This window comes from Pinus tabuliformis, chromosome 3_1 (assembly GCF_031772625.1).
Source record: "Pinus tabuliformis cultivar Carrire ecotype Pingquan chromosome 3_1, CPIR1, whole genome shotgun sequence".
NCBI lineage: Eukaryota > Viridiplantae > Streptophyta > Pinopsida > Pinales > Pinaceae > Pinus > Pinus tabuliformis.
The window spans coordinates 494779145-494793752 of record NC_142301.1 but is presented as its reverse complement, the minus strand read 5'-3'; positions in this window follow the sequence as shown (position 1 = coordinate 494793752).

Below are 14608 nucleotides of genomic sequence, written 5' to 3'. Positions count from 1 at the left end.
GATAGGAAAAGAAGGGAAAAGGGAAGAAATCTCAACCAAACCAGAAGCTAGCCAAGGAGGCAAGAAGAAATCTTTGTCCAAAATTAAATGCTTCAATTATCATGAATTTGAGCAATATGCCACGAAGTGTCCACACAAAAATTTAGGCAAGAAGAACTCGGGAGGAGCAACACATGCGGCATTGGCTTCACAGTTCAATCTTGACTTCACCCTTATTGCATGCATGACCAGCACAATGACGGGGAGCGTGTGGTACTTAGACTCTGGTACCTCATTCCACATGACAGAGTGTAGATGCTTTTTCAGTGACCTAGAGGAGAAATATCTCCATATCCACATCGAGTTAGGGGATGACAGAAGGTACCACATGACCGGGATTGGTGCATTAACCTTTCAGAGGGAGTCAGGCTCCCCTCTGAAACTCAAGGATGTCATGTTTGTTCCAGGCCTAAAGAAGAATCTCGTCTTTGTTGCAGTTTTGGAAGATCCTAGTTACAATGTGATCTTCATCAAGGGAAAGTGTTCCTGAGACACATAGCCACAGGACAGGTGAAGCAGATCAGGGTTCATGTGAAGAACCTGGATAAGCTAGATGTGGAATATTGTGTTTCATTAAGCACTAAGGTAGAGAAAGTGCAAAGTCACAATGTCAGCGAACTTTGACACAGAAGACGTGACCATTTGCATCATGGAACCTTAAAGAGGATGCAGCAAATAACCATTGGCCTCCGCAAAGGAGCACTTGAGAAACAGGATGTATGCAAAAGATGTACTTTGGGGAAGTACACAAAATCCACATTCCATGATCGGGATAGTAAAGCACATGCAGTCTTGGAAAGGATCCAATATGATGTATGTGGACCTTTCTCGCTAGCCTCTGCTGCTAGACACAAATATTTGGTCATTTTTATTAATGACTTCTCAAGGAATTGTTGGATCTTCTTCATTTGAAAGAAAGATGAGACATTCTCCAAGTTCGTAGACATCAAGGCACTAGTTGAGAATGAAATCGGCAAGAAGGTGAAGTCTCTAAGGAGAAATAATTGAGGTGACTATGTTTCAAATGAATGCAAGAATTTTTGTGCAAAAGAAAGCATTCGAAGAGGGATGACAACACCCCACAACCCACCGCAAAATGGGGTGGCTGAGAGAAATAATTGTAGCATTGTCAGAGCTGTGAGAGATATGTTACATGATCAAGGTCTACCTCTACATTTGATGGATGAGGCATGCAACACACTTTTTGGGATTCACCAAGAGTGAAGCGGATTCAAACCTCTATCACATCTTGGTAGAAGTTAAATTGTTTATTATTGTATTATATTGATCCAAGAGGATCCTCTAGTTGCTCCAAGTTCAAAGGTTTCAGTTCTTTCTCATTTGGTATCTAGATGAAGGAGAAATCGTCCGTCAAAGTTATTATGAACATGTGCAGGTGCAGGTATATGGTTGTGGTTTTCAAGTACATGGACATTGGTTTTAAAGGTTAAAATTTATGGTTTTTAATCATATGGCATACCATATATTAAAACTATATGTTAAACCATGGCACAAAATTTAAATGTCAAAAAAAAAAAAAACAAACAAACAAAACAAAACAAAAAACAAAAAACAAAAAAAACTATGTAAATGGTGGCACATATTTAAACGTTAAAACCTATATATAGTTCAAACTATATAAACTATGGTGGAGCATAATTAAACCTATGCTACAGTCCATGACGGAAGGGTGGTGCAGAGTGTGCAACCAAATCCGATGGCATGGGTGGCAATCTAGCATGGTAGATAGATGGTACCAACGGAACAGTTCAGCAGTCGGAGAAAACAGTTGTAGCACACCGCCTGGTGGTTATGTGTAAGGAGCAGGTCGAGACCACCAAAGGTGTACCGATCAGCAAGCCACAGGGATGCCAACAGTTTGACTGCCACAGGGTTGCCAACAGTTCCATTCACCACCAATGCAGATGTCAGATCACGGGTCGAAGATCTGGGTTGATGCTACCACGAGGATTTTCCACCGAACCGCAAAGTTAGATGCAGTTAAAGACTATTGTTTAACATATGTTATGGTTATAAAGTTAGGGACTGTATATAGATATCCTTTGGTTGGGTATTAAAACTTTGGTTAATATATATTAAATGTGCAACAGAGTTCGGTTAGCACGGTCCAATTAAAATTTTTGTAATATAGTTTTTTTTTTAAACTAGATACTACATGCCATAGCACCGAGATATGCCATTGTGCCACAATGTAATGTTGTTTAACCATCCGAACCATATGCCATCTATAGCCCAGGAGGTTTGATCCTGGAACCTGCCTAAGGCTTATAAAAGAGTTAGTCATTGCACCAGTGTATCTAAGAGTGAATAGAGAGCTTATGGAGTCGAATTTGTATAAGCCTGCACATCTTCTTTTGGGCATAGCTTGGCCATCCTTGGGTCTTTTTGAGAACAGAGACAGGCGTTGGAAAGTTAAGATAGAGGGATTCTTTTTTAAAGTAACCAGTAGTGTTTGCGTGCACAGTTCAGTTGGTGAAATTCCATGTAAATAACCTTTTTGGAGCATTCCTAATATAACGGACACCCATTGGAAGCGGACCCGGAGACGTAGTCCAGGAGGGACAAGCTCCGTCAATAATGTTTGTTGTGTTTGCGTCTTCTATTGATGTTATTTGTTCTTCATTTTAGTTCTCAAAGTTTGATGCTTAAGGCATATTAACAGCTTAATTTCCCTCTTCCATTCACACATATGCAACCTTAGTTAATGTTTGTGAAATTGCGCAAATAATCAATCCTGTAGATTTCATATCATATTTTGGTATCAGAGCAAGGTTGATTATGTTTAAGCGGGATATTTTCCAATGTGAATGTTGACTAGATCCAAGTCGCAACGTGGAGAAGGGAAACTTGAAGAGTTAAATCCAGAGATTGGAAAGAAGAAAGTCTCGCAAAAGATGGAAAGTTCAAATGAAGGAGAAGCTCCTAAGACAAAGAGTGAGGAGAAATTTTAGTAGATGTTCCTTAATATGCAAAGGATGATTGCAAAAATTTATGAAGACAAGAAGACTAGAGATGCAACTTCGTCTTCTAAAGGCATGAAAGTGAAAAAGGGCAAGGAAAAAGTTGATGGTAATGAACCTCCTTCTCCTTCATCTTCATATTCTGATCATTCAAGTTCAGATTCAGATTCTGAATCAAAGAAGAAACATAAGAAATCTCCTTTCCTGAAGCTTGATGTTAAATTTGAACTGCCCATATATGATGGTGAAATGAATCCTAAAAAGTTAGATAATTAGATTAAACAACTTGAAGTGTACTGTAGAATTCATAATATTGTTGATGATTCTGCGAAAATTCAGTTAGCTACACTTAGAATGGGGGGAACAACTTTGATTTGGTGGGAAAGTAAAACACAGTCAGATTTAAAGCATAAAGGTAAAATTATCTCTTCATGGTCTAAGTTTATTAAAGCTCTTAGAAATCAATTCTATCCTTTAGGATATATGCAATAGGTTGTAATAGATTGGCAGCATTTGAGGCAAGGTAAAGGACAGATTGTGCAAGAGTTTACATGGGAATTCAGGGAAAATAATTTAGCACTTAACATTCCATTAAACACATGAGAAAATTTGTTAAAGTATATTAGAAGTTTGCATTCTTATTTGCAACATACATTGCTTATGTTTAATCCAACTGACTTTGATGAAATGTGTGTACAAGCCATTCATATTGAATCAGGTGGCAAACCTTTTCAATTCAACTTTTAAAAGAAACCATTCAAGCATTCAGAAAACAAAGACTCTAAAGATAGCAAAGGGAAGAGAAAATCAAAGGGGAAGAAATCGACAACAGTTAAGAAAGAAGGAGAAAGGCCTACTTGTACTCATTTTCAGAGGGTTGGACATGATGAGTCCAAGTGTTGGAAGCTACATCCAGAACTTAAGCCAAAGAAGTTCCTTAAGAAGAAGGGTGAGAAGAAAGCTAATGCTGCAATCCAACAAGACTTGGGATCTGACTCTGGTGATGAACGGAAGATAACCATTATGGGTCTGACAGGTAATCCTTTTGAATCTAGTTCTAGTTCTACTTGTTCTGCATCCTCTTCAAAATCTAATGATGTGATTGAAGAAAAGAAGAGAGTTGAATTGTTTCATATCAAGATTATCTCCAAGCACACTAGTATAGATACATTATTCAATAGTGGATCGCAGGAAAATCTAATATCTAGGAAACTAGTAAGGAAATTGGGATTGGAAACTAAGAATCATTCAAAACCTTACCCTTTAGGATGGTTAAAGGAAAATACTGAGATACATGTCACAAAACAATGTCAGTTAAGATTTGCAATCACAGCTAATTTTGTTGATGAAGTTGATTTAGATGTGATTCCTTTAGACATATGTGGAGTTGTGTTGGGTAGTCCTTATCTTTATGATCGAGATGCCATATTTCATAGAAAGGAGAATAAATATCATCTTGTTAAGGATGGAATTGAATATGTTGTTAGGGCACATAAGATTAAAACAAGCTTGGATTTAATCAATGTAAGTCAGATGAAAAGACTCATAAGTTCAAGTAAAAAGTATGTTCTCATGTTTGTTAAGGAACAACCTAAAGATAAGTATGATGCTTTTCAAGGGTGTGATTCTCAATTTAAGGACAAGTTGGTTGAAATAGTTGATTCTTAAAAGGAATTGTTTAAAGAACCAAAAATTAAACCTCCAAAACGAGAAATACAACATGAGATTCAATTACAATCTGATGCCCCTCTTCCGAATATTGGCATGTATTGTATGTCAGTCGTAGAAAACGAAGAAAGTAAGAAACAAATTCAGGAATTGGTTGATAAAGGCTTTATTTGACCCAGTTCTTCTCCATGTGGATCACTAATCATTTTAGTGCCTAAGAAAGACAGAACTTGGAAAATATGTGTTGATTTTAGAGCTTTAAATAAAATCACCATAAAGAACATGTATCCTCTTCCGGGAATAGACGATTTGCTTGATTAGTTAAAGAATGTAGTTTACTTTACAAAACTGGATTTAAGAAGTGGTTATCATCATATTCGTATTGCAGAGAATGATATATGGAAAATTGCATTTAAGACTAGACAGGGGCTTTATGAATGGTTGGTTATGCCATTTGGTTTATGCAACGCTCCAACAACTTTTATGAGAGTGATGAATGATGTGTTTCATCCTTTTCTTGATAAGTTTGTCATAGTCTATCTGGATGATATTCTTATTTTCAATTCAAGTTTGGAAGAACATGTAAAGCATGTTAAACAGGTTTTTGATGTGTTGCAAAGAGAGAAATTGTATCTAAAACTTTCTAAGTGTGAATTTGGAAAAACTTCCTTAATCTATCTTGGTTACATAGTTGGAAATGGGCATCTTAAAATAGATCCAGCTAAAATTGATGTGATAGTTAAATGGCCAAGACCACAAAATGTGACGGAAGTTAAAAGTTTCTTGGGTGTAGTTCAGTATTGGAGGAAATTTATTTCTCATTTCTCTTTTATTGCATCACCACTTCATGCTTTAACAAGTTCTAAAGTTTCTTTCCAGTGGGGAGGAAAACAACAAAAAGAATTTGATACTTTAAAGTAGAAAATTGTGACAGCTCCAATCTTAGCTTTGCCAGACCTTCAACAGCCATTTGAAATAGAAACTGATGCTAGTGGGTATGCAATGGGTGCAGTGTTATTGCAAAAAGGAAAGCCTATTTGTTTTCATTCAGAAACATTTTCTAAAGCAGTTGCTAACTATCCAACATATGACAAAGAACTATTTGCATTAGTAGAAAGTGTTAAGAAATGGAAACATTATTTAATGGGTAAAGAAACAATGATTCATACAAATCATCAGCCACTTCAATACCTTCAATCTCAAACTAAGTTGCAGCAATCTTGACATTATAGATGGATGGGTTTTTTGCAGCAATTCCACTTAGTAATCAAATATAAGAAGGGTACCACCAATAAAGTAGTTGATATGTTGTCAAGACCATCTTTGAATGCTTCAATTATACTTCAAAATAGTTCTTTAGCACATGAAAGTTACATTGAACAATATGTTGAAGATATTGATTTCAAAGATGTTTATGAATCACTAACTCATGGTGCTCAGGTGGAAGAAGTAAATTATCATGTTCATGATAGGTTATTATACCATCTTGGAAAGTTGTGCATACCACAGGGAGAAAGAGCGCATGTGATCAGGGAAGCACATTCTTCTCATGTTTCAGGTAATTTTGGTGTAGGTAAGACATTGTCACAGTTACAAAGGTTTCGTTATTGGCCTCGAATGAATGAAACAATTGCTAAGTACATTAAAGGTTGTGTCATGTGTTCAACAAGCAAACCAAGCAACAGAAAGTTTGGTTTGTATATGCCTCTTCCAGTTCCTTCTAGACCATGGGACAGTATATCTATGGATTTTGTAGGAGGACTTCCTATGTCTAGAAAAGGGCATGATTATTTGTATGTTGTGGTTGATAGATTTAGCAAAATGTGTATTCTTGTTCCATGTAAAAAGCAAGTAACTACTGAACAAACTACACATATGTTCTTTTCAAATGTATGGGTTCATTTTTGGTTGCCTACTTCCATCATTTCATATCAGGACTCTCGTTTCATGGGAGAGTTTTGGTCCACTTTGTGGGGACTCATGGACACTAAGCTGAAAAAGAGCACAAATTTTCATCAACAAACAGACAGTGAAACAGAAGTGGTGAACAGAACAGTGGTAGATCTTCTCAAGGGCTATTGTAGCAAACATCCTAAGTTGTGGGATGAATCTTTACACTATGTCCAACATGCTTACAATCAGGCCTTGCATTCTTCTATAGGTAAATCTCCTTTTGAGACATGTTTTGGGTACCTATTAAAATCACCAATGGACTTCTTGTTTGGTGATGAAGCTCAGGAGGATGGACATGGAGATGTCGATAAAGCAATCAAGTTCATTCAAAGAATCTAGAATATTCATGAAGCAGTGCAGGATCAATTGGAGAAAAGTCAATCCAGGTACAAAATGTGCCATGATAAGCATCGGGTGGATCATCACTTTCAAGTTGGTGATCAAGTATGGCTACACATCAGCAAAGAAAGGATGAAAGGTGAAGGTAAAAAGTTGAAACCGATCAGGTATGGTCCTTTTGAAATTATTGAAAATATTGGGCATAATGCATTCTAGTTGAATTTGCCTCCATATATGCACATATATTCAGTTGTAAATGTTGAAAATTTAAAGTTGTATGAGCCTCCTATGATCATGGATCCAGAGGAGAATGTTCAAATTCCAACTGTAGATGATTTTGCACCTGAATACATGACTGAGTTGCAGGAAGATACCATATTGGATAGGAAGGTTTGCACTTCCAGGCATGGAGATGTTGGATATCTTCGAGTGGGACTCGAAGGCATGAATCCAAGCAAGGCGGGGTGGATGGAAATCGGAAGGGTGAGGGAGTTGTACCCTCACCTCATGTCTGCTTAAAACCAAACTTTTGGTGGTCCAAAAGCTTCCAGTGGAGAGGAATGATCCGAGAGGATCCTCTAGTTGCTCCAAGTTCAAAGGTTTTAGTTCTTTCTGGAAATAACGCTAAGCGGTAGAGCCCGTCGTTCTGAATAGGTGCAAGTGCAAGTATATGTTTGTGGTTTCCAAGTACATGGAAATTGGTTTTAAAGGTTAAAAAGTATGGTATCTAACCATATGACATACCATATATTAAAACTATATGTTAAACCATGGTGCAAAATTTAAATGCCAAAACATATAAAAAAAAAAACAAAACAAAACAAAAACAAAACAAAACAAAAAAAAAAACAAAAAGCAAAAAAAACAAAAAACAAAACAAAACAAAAAAACAAAAAAAAAACAAAAAAACAAAAACAAAAAGCAAAAAAGCAAAAAAGCAAAAAGCAAAAAAACAAAAACTATGTAAATGGTGGCACATTTTTAAATGTTAAAACCTATATATAGTTCAAACTATATAAACTATGGTGGAGTGGAATTAAACCTATGATACAATCCACGGCGGAAGAGTGATATGGTGCGGAGTGTGCAACCAAGTCTGATGGCATAGGTGGCAGTCCAGCGCGACAGATAGATGGTACCACTAAAAAGAGCAAACAGTTGTAGCACATCGCAGGTGGCAGTTATGTGTAAGGAGCAGTTCGAGACCATCGAAGGTGTACTGAGTCAGCAAGCCACGGGGATGCCAACAGTTTGACTGCCACAGAGTTGCCAACAGTTATGTTCATCGTCGATGCAGATGTCAAATCATGGGTCGGAGATTTGGGTTGATGTTGCCATGAGGATTTTCCACCGAACCGAGGAGTTAGATGCAGTTAAAGACTATTGTTTAATATATGTTATGGTTATAAATTTCAGGATTATATATATATATCCATCGGTTGGGTATTAAAACTTTGGTTAATATATATTAAATGTACAATAGAGTTTGGTTAGCGCGGCCCAATTAAAAGTTTTGTAATATAGTTTTTTTTTTAATTATATACTATATGCCACAGCACCGAGATATGCCATTGCACCACAATGTAATGTTGTTCAACCAACCGAAACATATGTAATCTATAGCCTGGGAGGTTCAATCCTAGAACCTGCCCGAGGCTTATAAAAGAGTTAGTCATTGCACCAATGCAGTTAAGAGTGGATAGAGAGCTTCTGGAGTCAAATTTTTATGTGCATGCAAATGTTCTTTTAGGAATAACTTGGCCATCCTTGGGCCTTTTTTAGAACGGAGATAGGCATTGGTGATCCAAAATGGATCTAGAATAGACTTCTAAGTCTAAAGTGTTCCTCACAGAGGAAAATGAAAGTCAAGGGCTGCTCCTGGAAATAGTCCCATTGCATAGATCTTTTCATTCTAAATCTACTGCAACTTGAATGGGCTAAAATTGACTTCAGATGCAAAGGTTATCGCAGAAAGAAGATTTCCCATTGTCCTTTGAAAAGGAGGCAATTTCCTATAAAAGTGGCCTAAAAGGTTCTTTAAGGAAAAATCGCATCAGAAGGTTCAAAGGGCGGACTTAGACCAAAGGCCTTAAGAACCCCCGATCAGCGATCTCTGACTTATCACATCGGAGGTAGTTTGCATGTGATATCGGGACCCAGGCGGCGCTGATTGCGATAAAGCGGGATCAAATCAGCGGATTGGGTCGGCATTGTCCATGGTATATGGAAAGAACCCCCGAGTCGTTACAAATGTGATATGTCGATGCGATTATGCGACTGTGCGATAATCGTTTCATTGAAAACAGTTGAAACCGAGCAGGAATGAAATATTGCGATTGAATCGGCAATCGGAACGATCGGGGTGATCGGCGATCGGAGGAGCAGGGACATAGACCCCCGCCGATGCGATATGCGATGTGCGATATCAGCGGATCGGCGTAGTCGAAGGGAAGACCCCAGGGCTACTGCGATTGCGATAAGCGATAAAGAGGCGAACCTGATGGAGTTTATAAGTGCAATTTCATAATATTTGAAATCCAGAAATTCGGATTTTCAATGTATTCCCGTGTATTGGGTTTTTTGGCCAATACGCCATGCAATTGTGATTTTCGATGGAATGGCAGACCTGATGGGTTTATAGATGCGATTGCATGTATTTTGAGTTCTGGATCATGGCTAATGAACGTGTTTTCATGCGTTTTTTTTCTGTTACATTGCATTTTTGGGATTTCTGCACAGAAAGGCCAAAACGACCGGGTTTCCTATGCCACCAGTTCATTTTCCATTTGGAAACAACGATCATTTCTTGTGCCACACTACAGGCGGGCGTTTCTGTAACAGGGATGCATTTTGAAGCGCGAAGAGGCAGAGCCGGGAAAAAGAATGATTCCTCATGATCGAAGGGATAGAGGAATGGCTGTGGAAGCTGCAGAGTCGAAGAATGCCTCACAAAATCCAGAGAGCATGATTGACAGAGGGGGCTTGGAGTTTTGGGTCGCTTGGAGGTCAAGCGAAACCAGAGAGCTCAATTGACAGAGGTTCGCTTGGAGGTCAAGTGGAACCACAAGCTCGTGAGAGCCAGAGCCAGAGCCAGAGAGCTCACAGCAGACTTCTAAGAGCCATGAAGCTGTAATGAAGCTGCAGAACAGCAAAGAGATCAAATGATCAAGTTGTTGTTGGTGTCCAGAGTGTGCTGAAGATAGAAGAAGGAGTTCCAGAGACAATACAGAATTCTAAGGGAGTCAGAGAAGCCAGAAGTTCAAGAAGCTCAAAGCACTGACTTAAGGAGTCGAGTCCAAAGAAGCCTAGATCTGTCTGCAGAATAAGGACAGCCAACGAGTTAAGATGGTATTCTAAACCCATAGGTTCAGTTGTAAACCAATGGAGTTAAGCATGGAGCTTGTAAAAGAATTTAGCCATAATCCCAAAGAGCCTAGTTGAGTTGATTAGTGCTCAAGGAGACGTAGCCCAAGATATCAGGGTGAACTCCATATTATATTGTTGTTATGTGTGATTGCTTATTGCTACATTGTACTTACTGCTTTATTCACTGTTATATGCATTTCATATCAGTTTAAGCAAATGAACATAAGCACTTGAACAGTCTAAAGGCAAACAAAAGACATACACCTATTTCAAGCACTTTTAATTCCACAATTGGTTAATCATAAGCATGAATCTTGGGAATATTTAAGCTTTGGAAGTGGGGAGGTTCTTGTAAGCTGACAAGAAGCATTTAGTGCCCCATTTTCAGATCAGGTGGCATCGGAGCTTAAGTGTATTAACCACACCTTCAAAGTCGGTGATATCAAAGCTGGTTATACCAGAGCAAGTGGTATCAGATCATAATGCTTGATTGACAAAGCAAATATTGCTTGTCTGAAAGGTGTTTAAACAATCAGAGGTTGATTGTATGCTTGTTTGCAGACTGACTATTGTTTGAAAGGGAAAGCTATTGATAGCTCAGTCTAGGAGAGGACAAAAAGGAAGAAGGGCTGAAGGCATTCTTCTTATCCCAAAGGACCTCAAGGCAATCCTTGAAGCACAAGAAGTTTGTTGCAAAAGGTTGCTTGAATAAGCTCTTTGTTAATCTTGTTTGAAGTTCTTTTGTTCATTTTGATAATGACAACTTCTACAAGTGAGTCCTCAAATTCCTCCTTCATCACAAGATTCTTTGATGGAGACATGAAGCAAGACTTGTTCATCATGATGGACAAGGTGAGAGAAATGTATGAGGATGGAAGGAAGAGCAGCATACTTAGAGAGCAGTTGAATTCTGTGGAGGAAGAGAAGCAGTTGCTTTCTGACAAATTGTAGGAAATGGAGAGGCAACTTCATATTGCAAATATGAACCTGAAAAGGATACATGAGTTGGAGACACAGCTCTTTGTTGCCAAAGAAGCCTTAGTCAAGTATCAGCTTGAAGAAGAGATACATAATTCCTGTTTTTCTTCAAATTCTTCTAAGAATGCTTATATTGGTTCTTTTGAAAAACATACCAGAGGCATAGGTTCCAAGTTAATGTCCAAGATGGGCTGTGAAGGAAAAGGCTTGGGTAAACATGCCCAGGGTATTATTGAGCCAATAATGGTTGAGGAAAGGCCTAAGTATTTGGGTCTTGGCTATGGACAGTCTTATGGATAAAGTTCCAAAGCTGCCATGAAGGTCATTGAAATAGTTCCAAGAAGGAGTTTCATTGCAGTTCTTCTACCTCAAGAGTGTAAATATTGTATTCATGGGAATGCAATAGCTTGAAACATCATTTGCAAGATGCAGGTGTTCATAAGCATACACTTGAACCAGAGAGTTGTGGAAACTCTGAAACCATTGAATAGGTTGATGGTGTTCCAAAGGGAGCTACTTCTTCATTCAATTCACCTCCTCAAGAAGGCAATAAAGGTGAAAGAGAAAGGTATAAATTTGGTTCTTATCATATTCCTTTTGATTATGCTCAGCATGATAAATTTCCATATAAGTATGGGAAAAGAATTGCATGTTCCTTTTGTGGTTTGGATAACCATAATGTTTCTAGATGTTGGAAGAGAATGGCCACATACAGGAAACTTTTGAAGGAAAGGAAGCAAGAAGCCAAAGGTCAATTGGAAAAGGCAAATCATGTTGTCAAGAGGATGCACATGTGTTTCACTTACTTCCATAAGCAAGGACACATTGCTTAAAAGTGTTGGACACTGAATCCAACAATGCTTGCACGAAACTTGAAGAAAGTGGAAAGAGAAAATGGCAGGAATGGAAAGGAAGTTTCCATGATTGATGTGTTTCAGGATGATTCACATGTTGATATTGATGTGCAGACAAAGGTAGCACCTTTGAAATGGATTGGTAAGAAATGGTTAGAGTTCTTATCCAATTAAGATTGCATGTCTATTGATGCATTTATTTGCATTTCTTTGTTAATGGAATGCAAGTTGCAGGTTTTTACCAAGAAGGTGAATGGAGAAGTTGAGTAGGAGACTCACTTTATTGCTGCAACATTATATGTTCATTTTAGCTTCGAAAGTACAGTGTGCTTAAGCAAAAGTTGAAGATGAAATGCATGCATGAGCTTGATATGCATGAACACAGGGATGTTGATGATTTCCTTGTATTTGAACATGTATGTGTAATTAATTTGAAGGGTTTATTGTTTTGGCATGCATGTAATGCAATGTTGACTTGAGAAAAGTTGATTTGGTCTCCAAGATGGAGATAATGATGTAGTGTTTCATCTTTTGAAAAGAATCCTTGGGATCTTTTCTACATGCTTGACTTGAAGGGTCAATTGTTTTAAAGGCATGTTTTTGGGCTTGTTATCTAGTCCATCATTTGTATGTAGATGTAAGACATGGAGGTGTTCATAAGATGTGAAAATCTGTTTCTTTTGTTGAAGCAGGAGTTTAGGCCATCCAGTTGTTGTTTGTATTTCTGTTGTTGTTAACAGTTGTTGTTGATAGCATGTCAAACAGGTACAAATGAAAGTTTTGTGAAGCAGATGTAACTTCACATTGGTTTGGGCCACCTTGGATCAATGATCAAGGAAGAGAAGTTCAAACTACCTTCTGTGATCTTCTCAGCAGGAGTTCTGCAGGAAGTCAAGGAGGAAAACAGTTCTTCCCAGGAGGACCAGCACATCCAGGAAGGAAAGTGGTCAAAGTCTTTGGTTCGGAGGCACTATGCAAGGCAAGTGTATGGAAGCTAAAAGAAGAGGGTGTTGTTACTCTCATTTACTGTTCAGATCAGTATATCAGTCTTTTGGAGACCAAAAGTTCTTTTAGTGGGAAGGTGTGATCCAAAATGGATCTAGAATAGACTTCTAAGTCTAAAGTGTTCCTCATAGAGGAAAATTAAAGTCAAGGGTTGCTCCTAGAAATAGTCCCATTGCATAGATCTTTTCATTCTGAATCTATTGCAACTTGAAAGGGCTAAAATGGACTTCGGATGCAGAAGTTATTGCAGAAAGAAGATTGCCCATTGTCCTTTGAAAAGGAGGCAATTTCCTATAAAAGTGGCCTAAAAGGTTCTTTAAGGAAAAATCACATCAGAAGGTTCAAAGGGCGGACTTAGACCAAAGGCCTTAAGAACCCCCGATCAGCGATCTCCGACTTATCGCATCGGAGGTAGGCTGCATGTGATATCGGGACCCAGGCAGGGCCGATTGCGATAAAGCGGGATCGGATTGGCGGATTGGGTCGGCACAGTCCATGGTATATGGAAAGAACCCTCGGGCTGTTACAAATGCGATATGTCGATGCGATTATGTGACTGTGCAATGAGCACTTCATTGACAGTCGTTGGATCCGAGCAGGAATGGATGGTTGCGATTGAATCGGCGATCGGAGGAGCAAGGGCATAGACCCCCGCCGATGCGATATGCAATGTGCGATATCGGCGATCGGAGGAGTAGGGACATAGACCCCCGCTGATGCGAAATGCGATGTGCGATATCGGCGATCGGCAGATCGGTGTAGTTGAAGGTAAGACCCCGGGGCTGCTGCGATTGCGATAAGCGATAAAGGGGCGGACCCGATGGAGTTTATAAGCGCAATTTCATAATATTTGAAATCTGGAAATTCAGATTTTCAATGTATTCCTGTGTATTGGGTTTTTTGGCCAATATGCCATGCGATTGCGATTTTTTTGAGTTCCGGCTCACAGCTAATGAACATGTTTTCATGCTTTTTTCCGTTACATTGCATTTTCAAGATTTCTGCACAGAAAGGCCAAAACGACCGGGTTTCTTGTGCTGCCAGTTCATTTTCCATTTGGAAACAGCCATCATTCCTTGTGCCACGCTGCAGGCGGCGTTTCTGTAACAGGGATGCGTTTTGAAGCGCGAAGAGGTAGAGCCGGGAAAAAGAATGATTCCTTATGATCGAAGGGACAGAGGAATGACTGTGGAAGCCTCAGAGTCAAAGAATGCCTCACAAAATCCAGAGAGCATGATTGACAGAGGGGGCTTAGAGTTTTGGGTCGCTTGGAGGTCGAGCGAAACCAGAGAGCTTAATTGACAAAGGTTCGCTTGGAGGTCAAGCGGAACCAAAATCTCGTGAGAACCAGAGCCAAGAGCTAGAGCCAGAGCCGAGAGCCAAAGCAGGAGCTAGAGCCAGAGAGCTCACAGCAGACTTCTAAGA